Below are 19213 nucleotides of genomic sequence, written 5' to 3'. Positions count from 1 at the left end.
AATCTCAAATTGTTCCAGTTTGGCCACTGGAAGATCCTTGAGCATGGCTCCTGTGACTTTTGATAAACTCAACCCTAGTTTTTATTGTTTATATTTTTAACACTTCTATGCTTCCTTTCACTGTAGGTTTCCTCAAACTAATCCATAATTAATGTTGCTAATCCATAATTAATGTTAAACTAACCCACAGAGTAGGCTAATCAATAATCCCATAAATATTTATTGAGTGTTAAAAGACTATATTCAATGCAATGGAGAACAATGAAATTTAGGATATAATTTCTGTCTTCCAAGATCCTGTTAGGGCTTTTGCAAAGATAAAATAAACTAAGGGAAGATAATAAGAAATACATGGTAGAAAAAGATTAAACCATGAAGGCTAGAGTTCTCAGTAAAGGAAAAAGCAATATGTGACTTAGTAACTAATGAAAGGGGCCCAGAAAAGTGGGTGTTTGGTCAGATGAAATGGCAATGAGCAGACAGTGGAGAGGTTATTACTACTGCATATAGCAAGCTGTTAAAGAATGAAAAACATCTTTGATGCAATAGAGAAATTTCTTTTTTAGTAAGATAAAATTAAACTTCTTTGATGCAATAGACAAATTTCTTTTTTAGTAAGATAAAATTAACTAAAATTTATAAAAGAAGCAGAAAATGAGTATAACTCTATATTTTAAAAATAAGTAGAATTAGTAAGGGAAATTATTCTAAAAAGAGGATTCCAGTACAGATGCACTGTACAGATGCTGGTGAAATTCTTCTAGCATTTATGAAATAAATTATACTAATTTTAAAGCAAATTCAGATGTAAGTAGAGATAGTACTTTTAAGACTTTTTAAAGAATAAAATATGTATTCAGAGTATAGAACTATGGAACATAAACTACAAGAACATTTCTAGGATGTGAAGAATTAACATAGAGATATGCTAATTAAATGCAATATACTTTTAGACACCATAACCGCCACACAGTCCTGTTTGTGCTATAACAAAAATCACACATTGATATTCCTTGTGATTACAGATGCAAAGCTGTTCCAGCACAGAGATGTAACTCCCAGTCACTATAGTGACATAAAAAAAGGATGAAGCATCATGATCACTTTAATTTATTTCAAGTATATCAGCATGCTTTAATATTTGAATATTAATAATGAATACTAAATATTAATTTGTACTGGTGTGATGAAGTATACAACACATCTGATTATTATAAGTAGTAGACTCAAAGACAGGACTCTTAAATTTTAATACATAATTATGATTAGAAACTGAAACTTTCTAAAAGTAAAAGAGACCTTCCTTAGTCTTACTAAAAGAAATCAGTGAAAAACATGTAAGTAATAATAATGACATACTTTCTTTCAAAATCAATAAAAGTCACAGGCCCTACTCTGACTGTTTTTGAGTAGCACTGTATTGGAGGTCTGAGCCTTTGTAATAAGGCAAGTAAAAGAAATAAAAAGCATACTTATAAGTGTTTTGTGGAAAAGTTACACAAATTTACATATGACATTACCAGAAGTCCAAAAAAATTCACTTGAGCTGGGAAATTTTGTTGAACATAGCGAGGTCTCTGGATTCAAGAGCAGTGTAAAACATTCTATCTCTGCACACTCAAAAATTATAAAGTAAAATTACAAGTAATACCACTAACATTAGTATCAAAACCATATATACTTGATATTATGTTTAAAAAGTGCAAAACAAACTGAAAATCACTTTTAATGTATGAAAAATTTAAGAAGGCAAATAAATAATTAATCATATTGTACAGTGAAGACTCCGTTTTAACAAGTTGATTTAAAAAAATGATGCAATTATTGAATACAATTCCAAGCATTTTATGGGGCAATTAATAAATTTGGTCCTGAAATTTATATAAAAATACAAAGACTTGGAAATTTTAAGCCACTTTAAAAAATATATAGCAATACCAGGGGGACTAACATTCTGAAAGATGGTGTTTCAAATGAATCAGTAGAAGGAAATGGATTATCAGGAAATAGACCAATGTGTACAGTCAAGTGATTTTTAACAAAGGCTACAAATGTAGTTTTCTGGGTTAAGGAGAGAAACAAAGTTAGTTACTGTCCTTCATTTATTGAAACAAAGGAAATAACACTTACCCTACTCCATATAAAAAATAGCTCTAAGTTTGTAATAAACCTTTACATCAAAGTAAAATCTACAAACTTTCAAAAATTAATAGAATATCTTAGAATGACAGTAATTATTTATTAGGATACAATAGATGAGAAAAACAATAAGTTAAATTTAACAAATATGCAAAGTTCCTCATTAAAAACATTGTTCATGGTCCAGTCACAGAGTGGAAACTTAATTTGCTGTACATTAATGAGAAAAACAAATCAAATAAAAATGTATAAATAATCTTTACATCTCACTTAAAAATAAACAAAGAAGCTAGGTTTGGTGGTATAAGCCTGTCATACTAGTTGCTTGGAAACTCCTGAGGCAGGAGCATCATGAGATCAACACTGAGCTGCAGAAAAAATTAAAGGCTGGCCTGGGTAACTTAGTGAGACCTTGTCTCAAAATTTAAAAAAAAAAAAATGGCTAGAGGAGTATGTTAGTGAGAGAGGCCTTGGGTTCAATTCCTAACACCACAAAAGAACTTTAAGAATGCAAAGAAAACCTTTTAGTCAATGTGCAAATTACTTAAGCAGATCATTCATAAAAGAAGATGTAAGAAAATTCAATAAACATTTGAAAATGTAGTAATAATATTAGTAGTCAACAGGGAGCTGTAAATTCAAGTAGGGGTTCACTTTCTTCAGGATCATTAAAACTAAAAGTACCAGATACCAAATGTTGATGATGTCCTAATACATTTTCCATACGAGTAAGGATATGAAATATTATAGCACTTCTTAATAATTTTCTAGTTCTTTATGAACTTAAAACATGAACTTTCAGCATGGCTGAGCATTCTCATACCTAGTTATTTACTTAAAAACTTAAACTTAAATGAAAACATACATAGTCCTTTTTTGTTTGTTTGTTTGTTTGTGTTTCAAGACAGGGTTTCTCTGTGTAGTTTTGGTGCCTGTTCTGAATCTCACTCTGTACACCAGGCTGGCCTTAAACTCACAGAGATCCACCTGGCTCTGCCTCCTTAGTGCTGGGATTAAAGGCATGCACCACCACCGCCTGGCCATGGTCCTTTTCTTAGTCACTGCTCTGTTTCTGTGAAGAGACACCATGACCAAGACAGTTAATAAAAGAAAGCATTTACTTGGGGGCTTGCTTACAGTTTCAGAGGGTGAATCATGTTCATGGTAGGAAGCATGACAACATACAGGCAGGCATGGGGCTGGAGGAGGAGCTGAGAACTACATACTGATCCACAGGCTGCAGAGGGGGGAGGGGGAGGGAGAGGGAGAGGGGCTGGGCCTGACATGGCTTTTTAAAACTTCAAAAGCCTACCCCCAGTGACATACCTCCTCCAACAAGGCCACACCCCCTAATCCTTCCCAAACAGTTTCATTAACTGGTGACTAAGCACTCATATATATGAGCCTATGGGACCATTCTCATTCAAACCACGATAGTCCTATATAAAAATATAAAGCCCCAAAATTGGAGAGATGAATCAGCAATTAAGAATCCTGACTGCTCTTCCAGAGGCCCCTGGTTCAATTCCCAGGACTAATAAGGAAGCACACACTGTCTATGACTCCAGTCCCAGTGGATCTGACACCCTCTTTTTACCTCCTCAGGCACTGCATACATGTGGTGCACAGACATGCATACAGACAAAATATCCACATACAAATGAAGGAAAAATATAACTTCTTAAATAAGAATGTTCATAGTCACCTTTTTTTATAATAGCCAAATATTGGACCAACCTAAATGCCAGTTATGAAAAATAGAAACGGACAAGAGAATGTGAAAGAAATTATGATAAGTTCATCCAATGGACTACTGTACATATGCAATGGAAGAGGACCATCAGAAGTGATGGAGATGCTTTTTATCATGGCTGCCTGAATGTTACTTGGGGTTGTACACTTGACAGGAATCATGAACTGTGTGCTTAGGATAGTGTGTTTAACGGTGTATCATTTACATACCAGTTAAATTGCTGGTGTGGTTGTTGAGATTCTTGACTCAGTGTTCCTGTGTCAGCATAGCCTAGCACACAATCACTCTTGCCTTCCTTTGCCCGGGAATATAGACACACCCAGAATCTGCTCCTCACATTTTGTCTGTTTTCCTAACCACTTCCCCATACCTCCACTCAAAACACTGCTGTGCTTTTGAGCTATTTCTCTGTTCTCATTTTCAATTCATCTAGCTGCTGAAATTTATTCTGCATTGTTCTGTTTCTTACCCCTCTTCCGTATATTCCTACTGCTGTTTCTTAATTCCCTCAAGAGTCTCTTCCTGATTATTCACAATATTGATGGTACGTTTGTCTCCACATCCTAGTCACAATCTGTCTGACAGAAAGTACTTCTAATTTATCCCAGACCACTCTACAAAATTTTCAACTTTGTTATGCTGGAATTTATATTAATCATGTTCTCCAACCACAAAAATAAAAATGTTCCCACTCTAGTCTCCAAAGTGATTTCCTATCATCTCTGTTTCTTTGCCAATCAGATGGAACATTTGTACCATCTGACAGTTTTGTCACCTGTTTGTGTCCTTCTTGAGGAAACTTGAAATTCTGTATAAAGTTAATTTGGAAAATTGTCCTTTTTTAGGTTATGTGAAGATGATGCTAGTAAAGTTGGATCACTTACTCGTTTTTTTTTTTTTAAATTTAACTGAACAGATACATACTGAGCACCTAGTCCATGCCTCGGATGGCACTGAGAGCCGTAGATGAATTTGCAACTATCATGAATGTATTCTCTGAAAAGAGTTAGAAGCCTACCACATTAGAAACTTAAGAAGTAGATATAGTTCAGCATGTTAATCTCTCTCTCTCTCTTTCTCTCTCTCTCTCTCTCTCTCTCTCTCTCTCTCTCTCTCTCTCTCTCTCTCTCGTGTGTGTGTGTTACAAATATTAATGTGCTTGTGGTCTTGTGGTCAATATAGAAAATTTTGACCACTGTGAGTTGCTTCAGGGTGTCATTTTTGGTTGGATTATAGGTTATGTAGGTAGTTGGTAAAAATGTTAGTTTCATGTCCCAGTAGGCTTGAACTTTTCCCTCTTCTACTGAAAGAAAAACCTAGTTTGTTTGACATTTAATTAGAACACTTGGACTGGTGCAGGTGTCTATGAAGATGTTCCTGGCAAAGCATAGTGTTGGAGACAGCAGGCTGAGAAGAGGTCTTCTCCAGTCTGGGTAGACAGCATCCTAGCACTGGGGCCTTGATGGAACAAGAGTGCAGTGGAATGGCCAATTCCTGTTCTCCTCCTTGGATCTGTGGCACCCTTCCTTTCTGCACGTGGATCTTAGAGCATCCATGTGCTATAGGAATCTATCATGGCCTCACAGTCTCTGACCATCGATCTGGGTTTGCAAGTTACACCATCCCCTAGTTCTAAGAATTCCAAATTGAATTGAGACACATTTAAACTTTCTTGATTATCAACTTATGTCTTAGTCTAAGCTGTTCCCCTAATAATCTCAACTCTAAGTGTGTCTGTATAGAAAGATGGAGAGCCTATCAGTCTGTCTCACTGGAAGACCTTGTCTAAAACAGTAAGGCTCCTCCAAAAAACAGAGCAAATAGCATTGTGTGTGTGTGTGTGTGTGTGTGTGTGTGTATGCATGTATACACTTAAGTTCACACATGTACACATACATACAAGTAAAGTCAAAGATTTATTTTGAAGTTTAGCTCATGTGGTCTGGGAGACTAGCAAGTCTAAAATCTGTTTGGTAGGCCAGCAAGCTGGAACTCCAGAGAAGAGTTAGTATTGTAGATTGAGTCTGGGAGCAAATGATGTCTTCTTCATGGGATCTCAGGCTGTTTCTCTGCAAGGCTTTCTACATTATGGAATACAAGGTATTTATTTAGTATCTACTGACTACAACATTATTTTCATCTTTAAAAAAATACCTTTACAGTACCTAAAGAGATGTTGGACCACATACCTGAGCACTGAGGCCCATATAATTACCACAGAAATCTGGCCGTGGCTTGGCTCAGACTCCTAGCTCCATTCTCTCACAAAGCTTTAATCAAGTCTTTGACTGCCAAGGCCATAGTCTTCTCCACTGAGTAAGCTGGCTATTGGCTTAGAAACTTCCCTCAATTCTTCTTCATAAGATCATTCACAACATGGCAGTCAAGATCAGCGGAGCAAGAGTGATGTCACTTCTCATCACTTTTCTTGTATTCTAATTCTGAGGTAGCCTCGAGGCCTGCCTAGCCTATAGTTACAGTAGTGGTGAGACACCCAAGGCTGTAAATACAAGTATGGAACCATGCAAACAATCAGTGCAAGGCCTGGCCTTGCTGTGTGACCCACTTTAAGTCTCCAGACAGAGGGAAAGGGAAGAGTCTTTTCCTAGTACAGATAAACAGTGTACACTCGTGCTTGGTTTGGAGCAAGCACACAGCACTAGAAGGAACTGGAATTACACGTCTCATGGAAAAGTCATCAGAATTAATGGCCTGGAGCAGTCTCAACTTACGGATTGCAACCTCTTTGGGGGTCACTTATCAGGTATCCTGCTTATCTGATATTTATATTATGATTCATAACAGTAGCAAAATTACAGTTATGAAGTAAGCAACAAAATAAATTTATGGTTGAGATCGCTGCAACATGAACTATATTAAAGGGTTGCAGCATTAGGAAGGTTGAGAAGCCCTGGTCTGAAGTGAGTTAGCTGTCTTGATTGGAAATTCTAAAGTAAAGACAAAGTAAAGAGCGGGCTTCTTGCTCTTTCATTTACAGTCAGTTTTGGATTGGCATTAAACATTTAATTAAATATTTAACATGAAGAAGGCATGCTTATGAGTCAGAAGTCAAAAGCCCCACACCTACCTTTGGAAACTTACACAGTACTTTCATCTCAGTCTGTAAAGTAAGACTGTACGAGAAATTCTCTGGTTTGTTATTGCTGCTGTCTGTTGAACAATACACTGCCAATGCAGAGGTCCATAGGAACCAGGCGATGACCTCACTGAGAAAGAGAGTAGGGCGTGGTGGGGAGTATGAGGCTGGAAATACAGGCCTCTGTTTGCCCTCCTGCCTCAGCCCTTACCAGCCTTTGACATGACGAAATCCATCCCATTGTTACCAGATCTTCCTTTTTCATTTTTTAAAAAATGTCCATTAACCCAAGTGCTCTTCTAACTGGGTAATTCTAACAGCAGCTTCCATGGCTGTGTGCTCTAGACACCTGGAGAATCATTAGCAGGTCCCTCCTAGGTGCAGTATTTTACCCCTTCAGAGAAGACTGTACATATCCCGGTTGGGACCTTCCATTCAGGAGGACTGTGGACTATCTGCCAGGTAGGTCAGGTACACCTGGAGGAACAAGAGAAGCAGGGGAGTCCATCCTACCTGTACCAGCTGATTCCAGGGTTGGGGGTTCACTGTCCTGTAGCTAGTAGACTGCTTCCATAGATCTAGAGACGTGCCTGTGAGTACTCTCTCCTGAGGTTGCAGATGATAGAGGAGCACACATTTCCAACAAGGCATTTAGGTCTGATCCTTGAGAAGATAGGATGCCCTTGTGGGCTCTTGAGTAGTGGAATGTACATAATTAGAACAGCACTAAAAGTTAGTTATGCATTCATTTACATTTGCATATGTATCACCGTGTATGTGAGAGGATAACAAATTGTTTGGCGTTTGTCAAGATGACTACAAAGAGGGAAGCCTTGCTGAGAGTCTATGGTGATCCATAGAGAATGATGTCATGTTTAGAATGGGAGGAAAGAAGGGGAAAGATTGAGACGGGCGAGAAGTATCCATGGCTCCGTCCATTTTGTAAATGCTGTCTTCTTCCATTCTAGAGATTGTGGCAAAGTAGCACAGACTAAGATTTGTACAGTAAAGGGATTCCTTTGCTCCCAAGAGGATGTTGTCTCTTCCCCATGGAGACTGTAGAAAATCGAGCTTCCAGCATGCAGAATGAGGCATCTTCTAGAAGGGCCCTAACCCAGTTAATAAGAATGGAGGAAGAAGGCCCTCAAGGCTCAGTCACATCTTAAAGTCATAACCTCTTAATGATGTCACGTTGGCAAGGGGCACAGTTAAAGCACAGCTCGGTCTTTGGCAAAGGTCTCAGGTGTAGGAGGCAGAGAGGGTGAGAGAACTGAAGCCACTTCAGGCTCTTGGTTCTCCTGCTCAGTACAGTCTTGTGTGAGTCTGGTATGGACAAGGCAGTGTGGCTGGGTGAATCCCTGTGAGTGCATATATTCAGTGGGATTATGTTTTAAATGTATAAACAAGAAGATTCTTGCTAGGGTTCTTTTGAACTCCAGAACATAGAAGGATTAGGAATCTCCATTACTGCAACAAAAAGAATGATTTTTAAATGAACTTACATTTATCTTTAAATGAATGATACAAAACCAAATAGAGCCTCGGTTTCCCTTGCTTCTGGTGAATCACAGCCACCGTCATCTTGCTCTGTGCTTGTTAAAATAGAGCACATTTCATTCTGCTTGCCAGAGTAAAGGGGCGTGTGGGTTCTCTCCACAGTGACAAGCATGTTTTCTTGAACAATACTATTAAAGGTCACATTGACGATCTGAGTCAGAAGCCCTATGATTTAAATTTGAGCCTAAGTTTAAAAATGGCATGTCTAGAGCGTGCCAGTTTCCATTAAGAACCACGGTGTCATTTTGAATTACTGCCGAACTGAGCAAGGACCCTGCAGGATATTGTATCTCTTAGCAGAAGGCGGGCATGTTCTCCTTGGCTTCATTCTCTGTCTCTGTTGGGGCAAAGAAAATGATGTCAGACTTCATGGACCTGCTTTCTGGTGAAGGCCCTAATTTTCCAGTAACATCTGAGATGGAAACTTTATCATGTCTGGTTCATAACGCTCATCATGGATGTTGCTTTCCTTACTGAACCTTCTTGGCTCCCCTTCTCCCTGACAGAGGGAACCTCAAGCCCTCTGAGGTCACCAAGCATATGCACCCCCCAGTGGTGTCACTAGACTTTCCAGCCACAGTGCCACCACTTCAGTCATCTCTCCCGCACCCTTGTGAGGATCTTGCTTCATGCTTAGGGAAGGTTGTGTAGGAGAAATGAAGTGACAGTTTGAGTCCCATGCCCAATGTCACACAGAATGATGAAACAGGAACTCTCCAGAAAAGTCGAATTCCACATCTCATTCTCACTAGTACCAACTTCTTAACTAGTTGTATTCCTCTGTGAGACATTAAGTTACCAGGGGGCAGAGGAAGGACAGTCGTACTATTTCCGTATTTCTTGAATTTTATAACTTCTTAATTGACTCATACATCTCCAGTGTGTAGTGGCTAAGTGAGTACTGTTGGGATTTTGGTAAGCAGACACGCATGTTACTTTAAATTCGAATGCTAGATTGTGTTGGAATGGTAACAAAGAAAGGAAGAGGTGGTTAGCCACTGTGCTCTGTTTCTTTTGCATTCCCATAACTTAGATTCTCTCTTCCCCCCTCCCATTCTCTGTCAACCTCGTCTTCTTTCATGCGAAGTTCAACTCACTCTGTGTGTCTCTGTTCTCTTTTCTTCCCCATGTACTAGACCCCAACTTTCCAACCTTGAAAACACTGTCAACCGTTTCTTCATGTTTGTTTATATGTGACTTATGTTTTACTGCCGAGTACAAAATTAAAAGTTTCTAAAAGTTATACGAGGCGATCTTAGCTCCTAGATCATTTTCCAGCCTTTCTGGGGTGCTTAACTAGTGCAGTGCAAATGAGGTAAATGATCCAAGACTTGGGCAAAAGTACATGACATTGAAGACGTACACACTGAGGGAAGTTTTGAAGTGTTCAGTTGCTGTGTGTTGTTCAGTGGGTACAAAGACGGCTAGTAGAAGGCAAACTGTGAGGCTGTGTTGCTTCCAGAACCATGATGTTAATTGACTGAAAATGGAAATAAAAATCCAGAAAGAGCCCTGTCAAAGTTTACTGAGGGCCCTTCAGTCATTCAGGTGGACATAACCACTTGCCTACTTCATTCAGGGCATCCTCAGAGGACGTAGACTCAATTCCCACCATGTCAAAAGAAGGAAACTGTGAGCCATGTAGGCGGGCCTGTGGAAATGAGAAGTGTGCATTGCCATTATTGGCATAGCAGAGCACACAAATGGCACTGTCACACCAGGGAGCTCCTTGGTTTCCAAGGAACACTCTTTGTTTGCTTAGGAAAGAGAATTGGAAGGGAAAACAGCATTGCTTTAGCTTGGTTGTCTGCTTTTCACAGGGCCCAGTAGAGTAAGATAATATTTGATATAAACCTAAAGCAAATTAGGAAACACAATTTCGTAATTAATTTAGTAATATTTGAACTTGATCTCTCTGGAGGTTATGTGTTTCTCATCGGTTGTGTTTATGAAATAGTTTTCTCAATCTCATAGGCTCCATCATGAAATGAGAAGAAGAGGCAGCCAGAAGCACTCTGGGTTTTAGTAGAAACAGGACTTAACCTTGATCTCAGGAAGATGTGTGTCAGCTTTTCTCAGCTGCAGTGCAGGGTGGCCGTCCCCCAGCCCTGCCCTCCATATGAAGGCCCTGCCCTCCATATGAAGGCCCTGCCCAGATCGATGCCTGTAGACATTTGGGAAGTAGCGATGCTGCTCTGGTACTCACAGCCTGCCCAAAGCTTTTCAGTCTGAGCCCAATGTCATGAGGGGAAGTGGAGAAGCAGGATTGTTTATAAAATATTCTTGACTGTTTGCAGTTTCTGAATCCAATGCTCAAAGTTCTATGTTTCACCTCTCCATTTACGAATAAAATGATTTGGGTACAAATCATTAATAGAAATTAATAACATCCCACTAGATTAGTTAGGGCTTCTGTTGCTGTGAAGAGACATCATGACCACAGCAACTCTTATAAAGAAAAACAATTAATTGGGGTGGCTTACAGTTCAGAGGTTTAGTCCATTATTATCATGGTGCGATATGGTGGCGTACACCCAGACATGGGCTAGAGAAGTAGCTGAGAGTCCTACATCTTCACTTGCAGGCAACAGGAAGTAGTCTGAGACACTGGGCTTGGCTTGAGCATATATGAGATCTCAAAGCCCCCACAGTGACACACATCCTCTAACAAGACCATGCCTACTCCAACAAAGCCACACCTCCTAATAGTGCCACTCCCTATGAGCTTATGTGGCCAATTGCATTCAAACCACCACCTGTGCTTTCTGAGCATGGAAACTGGGTAGGACTGGCAGTTGTTCGTGGTGCTGGAAACATTCCCTAACAGTGTGCTTTTCTTTGCTTCCAGAAGCATTTGGCATGTCAGAACTCTACTGTCTTCCATGGGATTTCCTTTGAGCAGCTTCCATAAAACACTTTTATGAATACATTGTTTCCATCAAGACCTGAAAGGACAGATATCCATCTTCTTCTCTGCAGGCCATTTTAAGGTTTGTGTTATTTATTTCCATTTTTATTACTAGAGATATTGTTAATTTTAAGGGATTTTTCTAAAAATTTCATTGATAAATCCATTTCAATAAGAGCTCTGCAAGTAGATAATGCACAAATTGTAAAGCTTTAATTTAACTGGGAGATACACATAAATAAAAGAAAATATGCTGTGGTACATCTCATTCCCATTATCTCATGTTCTGTATGATGCTTTGAAGATATTAGAGATAATGTAGGTTCCACATTGGCTATAAACAAACTTTATTTCTAGATTTACAAACCCTTAACTGAATAGATTCCATTAGTTTATATTAGGTGTGACCATATATCAGATTTTGCTAGATATTTTTAATCAGCTAGTACTTATGCATAAATGCACTTTGAAATATCAAAAATCAAAACTGTATTTGTCAGTATCAACTAATGCTGTCAGCAGGGCACCTTTAAATGTAAAATCTCAGTGGACCAAGTGTCCTCATTTTGTTCTACCAGGAAGTACTCACCTTAATGTTTCTTGAATGATAAAGAAGGCTTGTGTCAGGGTGTGTGTGTGTGTGTGTGTGTGTGTGTGTGTGTGTGTGTGTGTGTGTTTGCGTTTTGAAAAGCTAGCAATTCTTTTGCTCACTCAAGGAGCAAGCTGGCAGGATGCAGCTTCATCTGGAAGTAGACTTGCCTCTGAGATAGCACCAAATAAAATACTTTTATTTTGAAGACACTGTCTGACAAAGACTATATTTGGTTCATGCATCTTTCATGGCTGGAGCAAGCAGCAGAGTATACAGAGTAAGGCCTGGAACACAGAGTGGACAGGAACTAAATAAAGAGCAAGCGAGAAGGCACACACGACCTCCCAGCCTGACACATCTTTTCCCCAAAGACATTTATTTCATTTGGTGGGACTTTTATTCTGTCCAAGGTGACAAATGTTTTTTCCCTAATAGACCTTTACTGTGTTTTACTTTTTTATTTCTTTCATGTCTACTGAGAAATCAGAGAAAATTTTACTGCAATCTGGGCTAAATTCCAATCTTCCCATTTCAAAACCTCCATTGGGGGCCATCTTGATTAGTTTGCCTTGGAGGGCATGGCTGTGGCTATTTATTAAGGGATGGGGGGTTGATGGGAAGTTGTGCCCCCATCTCCCACTCCACCTCCAGTCTGTGATCTGGTAGCTTGCTGCATCCTGATGACTGTATCTATAGAAACAGGCACACTGGGAGGACACACCTGAATGCACCTTCTCATCTGCAAGCAAGATTCTGCCTCACCTGTCTGGTTTTAACCCTTCATACCCAAAGATTTGGTTTCCTTTTATGATGCTGAGATATTTTGAAAATCACAGAAAATAATGAAATCTACCCCATAACGAAATTTTAAGTACATGGTCAACTTCATGTATATTATGAACGTGTTCTTTGAGAATTGTAGTAGTTTATCTTCTTTTTTTTTATTATTTTGCAATACAATTCAGTTCTACATATCATCCACGGATTCCCTTGTTCTCCCCCCTCCCGCCCCCCTCACCTTCCCCCCAGCCCACCCCCCATTCCCACCTCCTCCAGGGCAAAGCCTTCCCCACAGACTGAGATCAACCTGGTAGACTCAGTCCAGGTAGGTCCAGTCCCCTCCTCCCAGGCTGAGCCAAGTGATCCTGCATAGGCCCCAGGTTTCAAACAGCCAACTCATGCAATGAGCACAGGACCCGGTCCCACTGCCTGGATGCCTCCCAAACAGATCAAGCCAATCAACTGTCTCACCCATTCAGAGGGCCTGATCCAGTTGGTGACCCCTCAGCCATTGGTTCATAGTTCATGTGTTTCCATTCATTTGGCTATTTGTCCCTGTGCTTTATCCAACCTTGGTCTCAACAATTCTCACTCATATAAACCCTCCTCATTCTCACTAATTGGACTCCCAGAGATCCACCCGGGGCCTAGCCATGGATCTCTGTATCCAGATCCTTCAGTAGTTGGATGAGGTTTCTAGCACGACAGTTAGGGTGTTTGGCCATCCCATCACCAGAGTAGGTCAGTTCGGGCTGTATCTTGACCATTGTCAGCAGTCTGTTGTGGGAGTATCTATGTGGATTTCTGTGGGCCTCTCTAGCACTTTGCTTCTTCCTATTCTCATGTGGTCTTCATAATCATCAGGGAAATGCAAATCAAAACAACTCTGAGATAGCACCTTACGCCTGTCAGAATGGCTAAGATCAAAAACACTGAAGACACCTTATGCTGGAGAGGATGTGGAGCTAGGGGAACTCTCCTTCACTGCTGGTGGGAATGCAAGCTTGTACAACCACTTTGGAAATCAATATGGCACTTTCTTAGAAAATTGGGAATCCATCTCCCCCAAGATCCAGCTATACCACTCTTGGGCATATACCCAAGGAATGCTCAACCACACCACAAGAGCACTTGTTCAGCTATGTTCATATCAGCATTGTTTGTAATAGCCAGAACATGGAAGCAACCTAGATGCCCTTCAACTGAAGAATGGATAAACAAAATGTGGTATATGTACACAATGGAATACTACTCAGCACAGAAAAACAATGACATCATGAGGTTTGCAGACAAATGGATGGATCTAGAAAAAAATCATCCTGAGTGAGGTAACCCAGACTCAGAAAGACAAACATGGTATGTACTCACTCATAGGAGGATACTAGATGTGGAACAAGGATGACTGGACTGCTACTCACATCACCAGGGAGATTACCTGGAAAACAGGACCCCAAGAAAGACACGGGGATCGCCCAATGACAGAGAAATGGAAGAGATCTACATGAACAGCCTGGACATGAGTGGGGGTAGTGAAGGGCAAGGGTCGAGGGAAAGAGAGCTTGGGGGAGCGGGAGATCTCAGCTGGATCAACAACAGAGAGGGAGAACAAGGAATAGTAGTTTATCTTCTTAACTTAAATTCTACACCTACTGAAAAGCCCCTCTACATATACCTGGCGCCAGCCCCCACCCTGCTTCTGTCTTCCATGAGTTTGACCGTGATTACTTGTCCTTCTGGGACAAGCTTTTTTCACTTTGCAAAATTGCTTCCTTTGTAATATGCTTTTCTGGGCATATGCTATATTGTAAAAAATTCATTTGTCATTTTGTTTGTGCATTTGCACATGATGGGTAGTGGAGTGTGGGTACCATACGGTGAATATGGAGGTCAGAGGGCAGCTTTGTGGAGTTGGTTTTCTCTTTTCACCTTTATGTGAGCTCAAGGACTCAGACTTAACCCATCAAGATTTACCAGCTAAGCCATATCCCCACCTCTCCTTTTTTTTTTTTTTTTTTTGGTTTTTCAAGACAGGGTTTCTCTGTGTAGCTTTGTGCCTTTCCTGGAACTCACTTGGTAGCCTAGGCTGGCCTCGAACTCACAGAGATCCGCCTGCCTCTGCCTCTCGAGTGCTGGGATTAAAGGCGTGCACCACCACCACCAGGCTCCTTTTTTTTAAAAAAAAAAATATATGTTGATAGTTTGTGGATCTACATGTTGATTATTATAAATAATGTTTAATAACTAAGCCATGAGGATGTCTCTACAAAGCTCTTTTCTCAATTCCTTGGGTATATACTCAGAAATAGGATTGTGGGATCATATGATAATTCCATTTTTAATTTTTGAAAAAAAATTTGTGCTGTTTTCCTGAGTGATGGATAACATTTGAACACAGCCAGCAGTGTTCAAGCACTATGGTATCTCTATGTCTTATCAATGCTTGTTCCTTTTGGCTGATTTAATAATAAATATCCTTTTTGATAGGTGTGAGGTGACAGATTTCTGTAGCTGTGACCTGGTTTCATGATGACTTAACACAAGTTGACCATTACATATCTGCTTGGAGGATATCTGTTCTAGCTCTTTCTCATTATTGTTTAGCTTTTTGGCTAAATATCATTTGCTTTTGGCTCGTGAGTGACAGCGGCCCTTATAGGTGTTGTATGTTAACCTCTGCATGGATGGATGGAGAGCAGGCTCCATCTCACTCTGTCCATTGCTTCCTCCCCTACACAGAGACTTTTTACTTGATATGATTCCATGTGTCCATGTTGCTTTGGTCATCATTCTACCTTTGGTGTAAAAAAAAAAGGGAAAAAACATAGGTAAAGACAATGTTGAGGAGCTATTTGTGCATGTCTTCTACTTGTACCTTTTTCGGGAGGTGGACTTAGATTTAAGTCTTCAGTAAGTTGAGGGTTGGTTTTAGTATATAGTTTAAGATGAAAGAACATTTCATTCTTTTTCAATTTTCCTAATACAAGGTGTTGGAGAGACTTCCTTTACCTTATTTGGTAGCTACCAGGACTCAAACCGTCAGAGACCATTTGATTGAGTGTAGGTCCTTTTGTGACTATCCTCTGTTGTCTTGATCTAATTTTCTGCTCTATATTGCATAATTTTCTTTTAATTACCATGGTTTTGTAGTCTATTTTCATGTGAAGAAGTATATTACAGGTACAAAATGCAATTCTTGCTTCTCAAAGTAATTTGGTTATTATTGTTCTATGGCATTCCATATGAATTTCAGGATTATTTTTCCTATTTCTGTGGCAAATTCGATTGGGCTTTTGAAGAGATTGCATTGATTTTTGTGAATCACTTTGGTTAGTATAGATATTAGAGCAAAATTAAAGCTGTTAATCTATAAACATGAGGTCTTTCATTTGTTTATATATTCCCTTGGGTTTCTTCAGCAATATTTGGTAGTTTTCAGTATTCAAATATTTTGTCTGTCTGGTTAGTTTTGTTCCTAAGTGTTTTCTAGCTTTATATTTTTTATTGATAAATTTTGCTGTTTGACAATTTCATGCTTGTATGCGATATATCATGATTACCCTCAGCCCCTATCCTCTCAAACTCCCTTCCTCTTTACCAGTCTTTCTCCCAGGTCCCAGACTTTTGGTTGTGCTTTGCGAATCATTTATTTTAAATGGCAATCTGTGTGACCATTGAAATAGAAGTGTTCACTAGATCCTGATCAGATCATTGGTGAGGGCACAACTGAAAACAGTGATTCCCTTGCTTTCTGAATCTATCAGCAGCAAACAGTTTAGCAGTGAGAGATAGGAACCCCTGAATGAGTCCCTCATCCACTGATGCCTGACTGTAGACATGCCCATTCTTGTGCAGACCCAGTGTGGGCATCCAGAGATGCTATGGGTTTATGATTACATGGCAACATCTTAACCATGAGATGACCTTTTACAGCCAAACTGGTCTTCTGACTCTGAGATTTTTTTTTCACTCCATCTTCTAAAATGTTCCCCAAGACTCAGAGGGTATGGGACAAATGTCTAGTGTAGTGTTGAGTTGTCACATAATCTTGGTATTTGAGCAGCCATGAATTTATTCATTCCCATTCCCTGGAAAGGCAAGGCTTCTCTGATTAAGACTGAAAGTAGCAATTGTCTATAGGTAGAAACATGAATATTTAGCAGGCAGCTCAACACTGTGTCGATTCAGCTAAACCACCTGTTCCTGAGTATTTTATGTCTTACGGTAAATGAGATTGTTCTTGTAATTTCCTTTTCGACTGTTAGTTGTTATTATGTAGAAACAAAGTATTTTGATGTTCATTTTCTATCCTGAAACTGTTGACTTTATTAGTTCCTATGCTTCTATGTGAAATCCTAAGAGCTCTTTATAAGATGATGTCATTATCAACAGGTGATTTTATTTCTTCCTTCCCCATAATGATGTTTTCAATTTCTTGTACCAACCAAATTGTATTAACTAGGACTTTTAATGTTATGTTGATAAAAATGTGTCAAAAATGGCATCTTTTCCTTGTTACTAATTTTAAAGGGAAAATTTTAGGTTTTCTTAATTGAGTATGATGCTCAAATGGGCTTTTTATTCATGACTTTTATTATGTCAAGGTAATTGCTTCCTATACTTAAATTGCTGAGTTGTTTTGTTTTGTTTTGTTTTAATCATGGAAGGGCATTAAATTTTGACAAGTTTTTTTCTTTATCTACTGAGATGATCCTGTGACTTTTATACCTTTTTATTGTTAATATAGTGTGTCTTATGGAATAGCTTCTGGGTTTTGAACCATCCTTGCAGCCCAGAGGAAAATCCCACTTGTCTTGGTCTATAATCTTATTTCTGTGCTGTTGAATTTTGGGTAAGGATTTTTTTTTAATCTCTGCTCATGGGAAACACTGGCCAGTAGTTTTCTTTCCATAGAGTATTTTCGCCTGGCTTTGGCAACAGCCTTGGCCTTGTGTAAAAGTTTTTGTAGTAATCCTCCTCTTCAATTTCTTAAAGATTTTGAAAAAAAGATTAGTGTTGATTTTTCTTAAGTATTTGGTAGTTTTCCAGTAAAGCCTTTCTTTGGTGATATAACTATTGTTAACTTAGTAGGCAGTTACAGGTCTGCATAAGCCGTCTTGTTCTTGCAGAGTAACCACTAGTAGGCTGTAGTCTGGTTGTGGTCTAGGCTGTAGTCTGCTCCACTCAGACTGTCCAGCTTCTTGGTATCTGATTTTTAATTTTAGTCCAACAATAGTAGCATGGAATCTAATGCCCTCTCATTTGCTCTGGTTTTACCTGTTTGAATCTTTCTCGAGAAAAGATGTGTATTTCCCAACCTCATGTGATACTAATGGATTTCTTCTTCTAGATAAAAAGCCCCCTTGTACCATTATAGCATCATTTTTCTAATCATCCCTTTCCCCCCTTTTGGGGAGAAAAGCCTGTTTTATGTTGTTTCAATAAAATCTTTTTCCTGAAAAAATTGTATAATTCAAATTTTAGCCATCTAGATATCCTCATTGCTCCTGTTTTGGAGTTTCTTAAGTTACTACATTTCACTTTAAGAGCACAAAGAAAGGGAAGGAGCATTAAATGTTATCTACTTGTATTTCTCAATCACCACTTTGGGTGGGGCCATTCTTTGTGACATAAGACTGAATTATGCATTTTAAAATTTTTCAAGTCTGCGGATTTCAAAAACCAGATGCTAACAACTCCTAATAATTTCAGCCATTGTGATATGTTCAGATCTCCCTCCCAGTGCTGAGGAGGTCTGCTGATGCCTGCATGCCTCACTTGACACTGTGATAATGTAGTTGGTGAACTGAATACAGGGTGGGGCTAGGCCCTTTTCTGCTCTATCATACTTCTCAAATCCCTGGGTTTTCCAGCCATCTAACGGCACATCTGCTGCCTCTATCCATGCTCTTTTATAGGACTAGTACTTTTAGTTTGGTACTTAAAGGAAATCATGTTTGTCTGATTGAAGAACATGGTTAAGAGGAAGATCATGTTAGTATTTAGTTCAGGGAAATAACGGAGAAAGGGCATCTCTGAGGATGGAGAGAAGCAGCTGGGCCTGGACCTCAGAGGAAGTGTTTGTACAGATGTTACAGCCCAGCAGTGGTATGTCAGTTGAACAGACACCACAGTGGTAGTTGGTCAGTTACTAAAATCGGAAAAGGGGGAAACAAACAAACAAAAAACCCCTGACATCTGAGGAAAGTGTACAAAATGAGGGATTCTTTCAGCACACACCTTAGTTTCTGTTTCCTTTCAGGTCATAGGCTTCCTCAAAACCTAGAAGATCAGTCTGTGGGGAGCTGGCTGGCAGACGCCTGGGTTCTGATTTGCCTTGGCTACCTGCTCACTCCGCCCTCCTCTCCCTTCCTCTTACTTCTTGCTAGC

At 39.5% G+C, this 19213-nt stretch overlaps 1 protein-coding gene across 1 annotated transcript in view; it reads left to right on the top strand.

The window, feature by feature from the left end:
• Enox1 (ecto-NOX disulfide-thiol exchanger 1) overlaps window positions 1–19213 on the top strand; it is a 562855-nt gene that overhangs the window by 272918 nt on the left and 270724 nt on the right. The window contains exon 4 of the mRNA XM_059273297.1: window positions 11395–11536. The gene's annotated coding sequence lies outside the window, so the exon portion shown is untranslated. The remainder of the gene's footprint in view (window positions 1–11394; window positions 11537–19213) is intronic.

The sequence above is a fragment of the Peromyscus eremicus genome, chromosome 9 (genome assembly GCF_949786415.1).
Source record: "Peromyscus eremicus chromosome 9, PerEre_H2_v1, whole genome shotgun sequence".
In the NCBI taxonomy this organism is placed as follows: domain Eukaryota; kingdom Metazoa; phylum Chordata; class Mammalia; order Rodentia; family Cricetidae; genus Peromyscus; species Peromyscus eremicus.
This window is presented reverse-complemented; position numbering and strand designations above follow the sequence as displayed.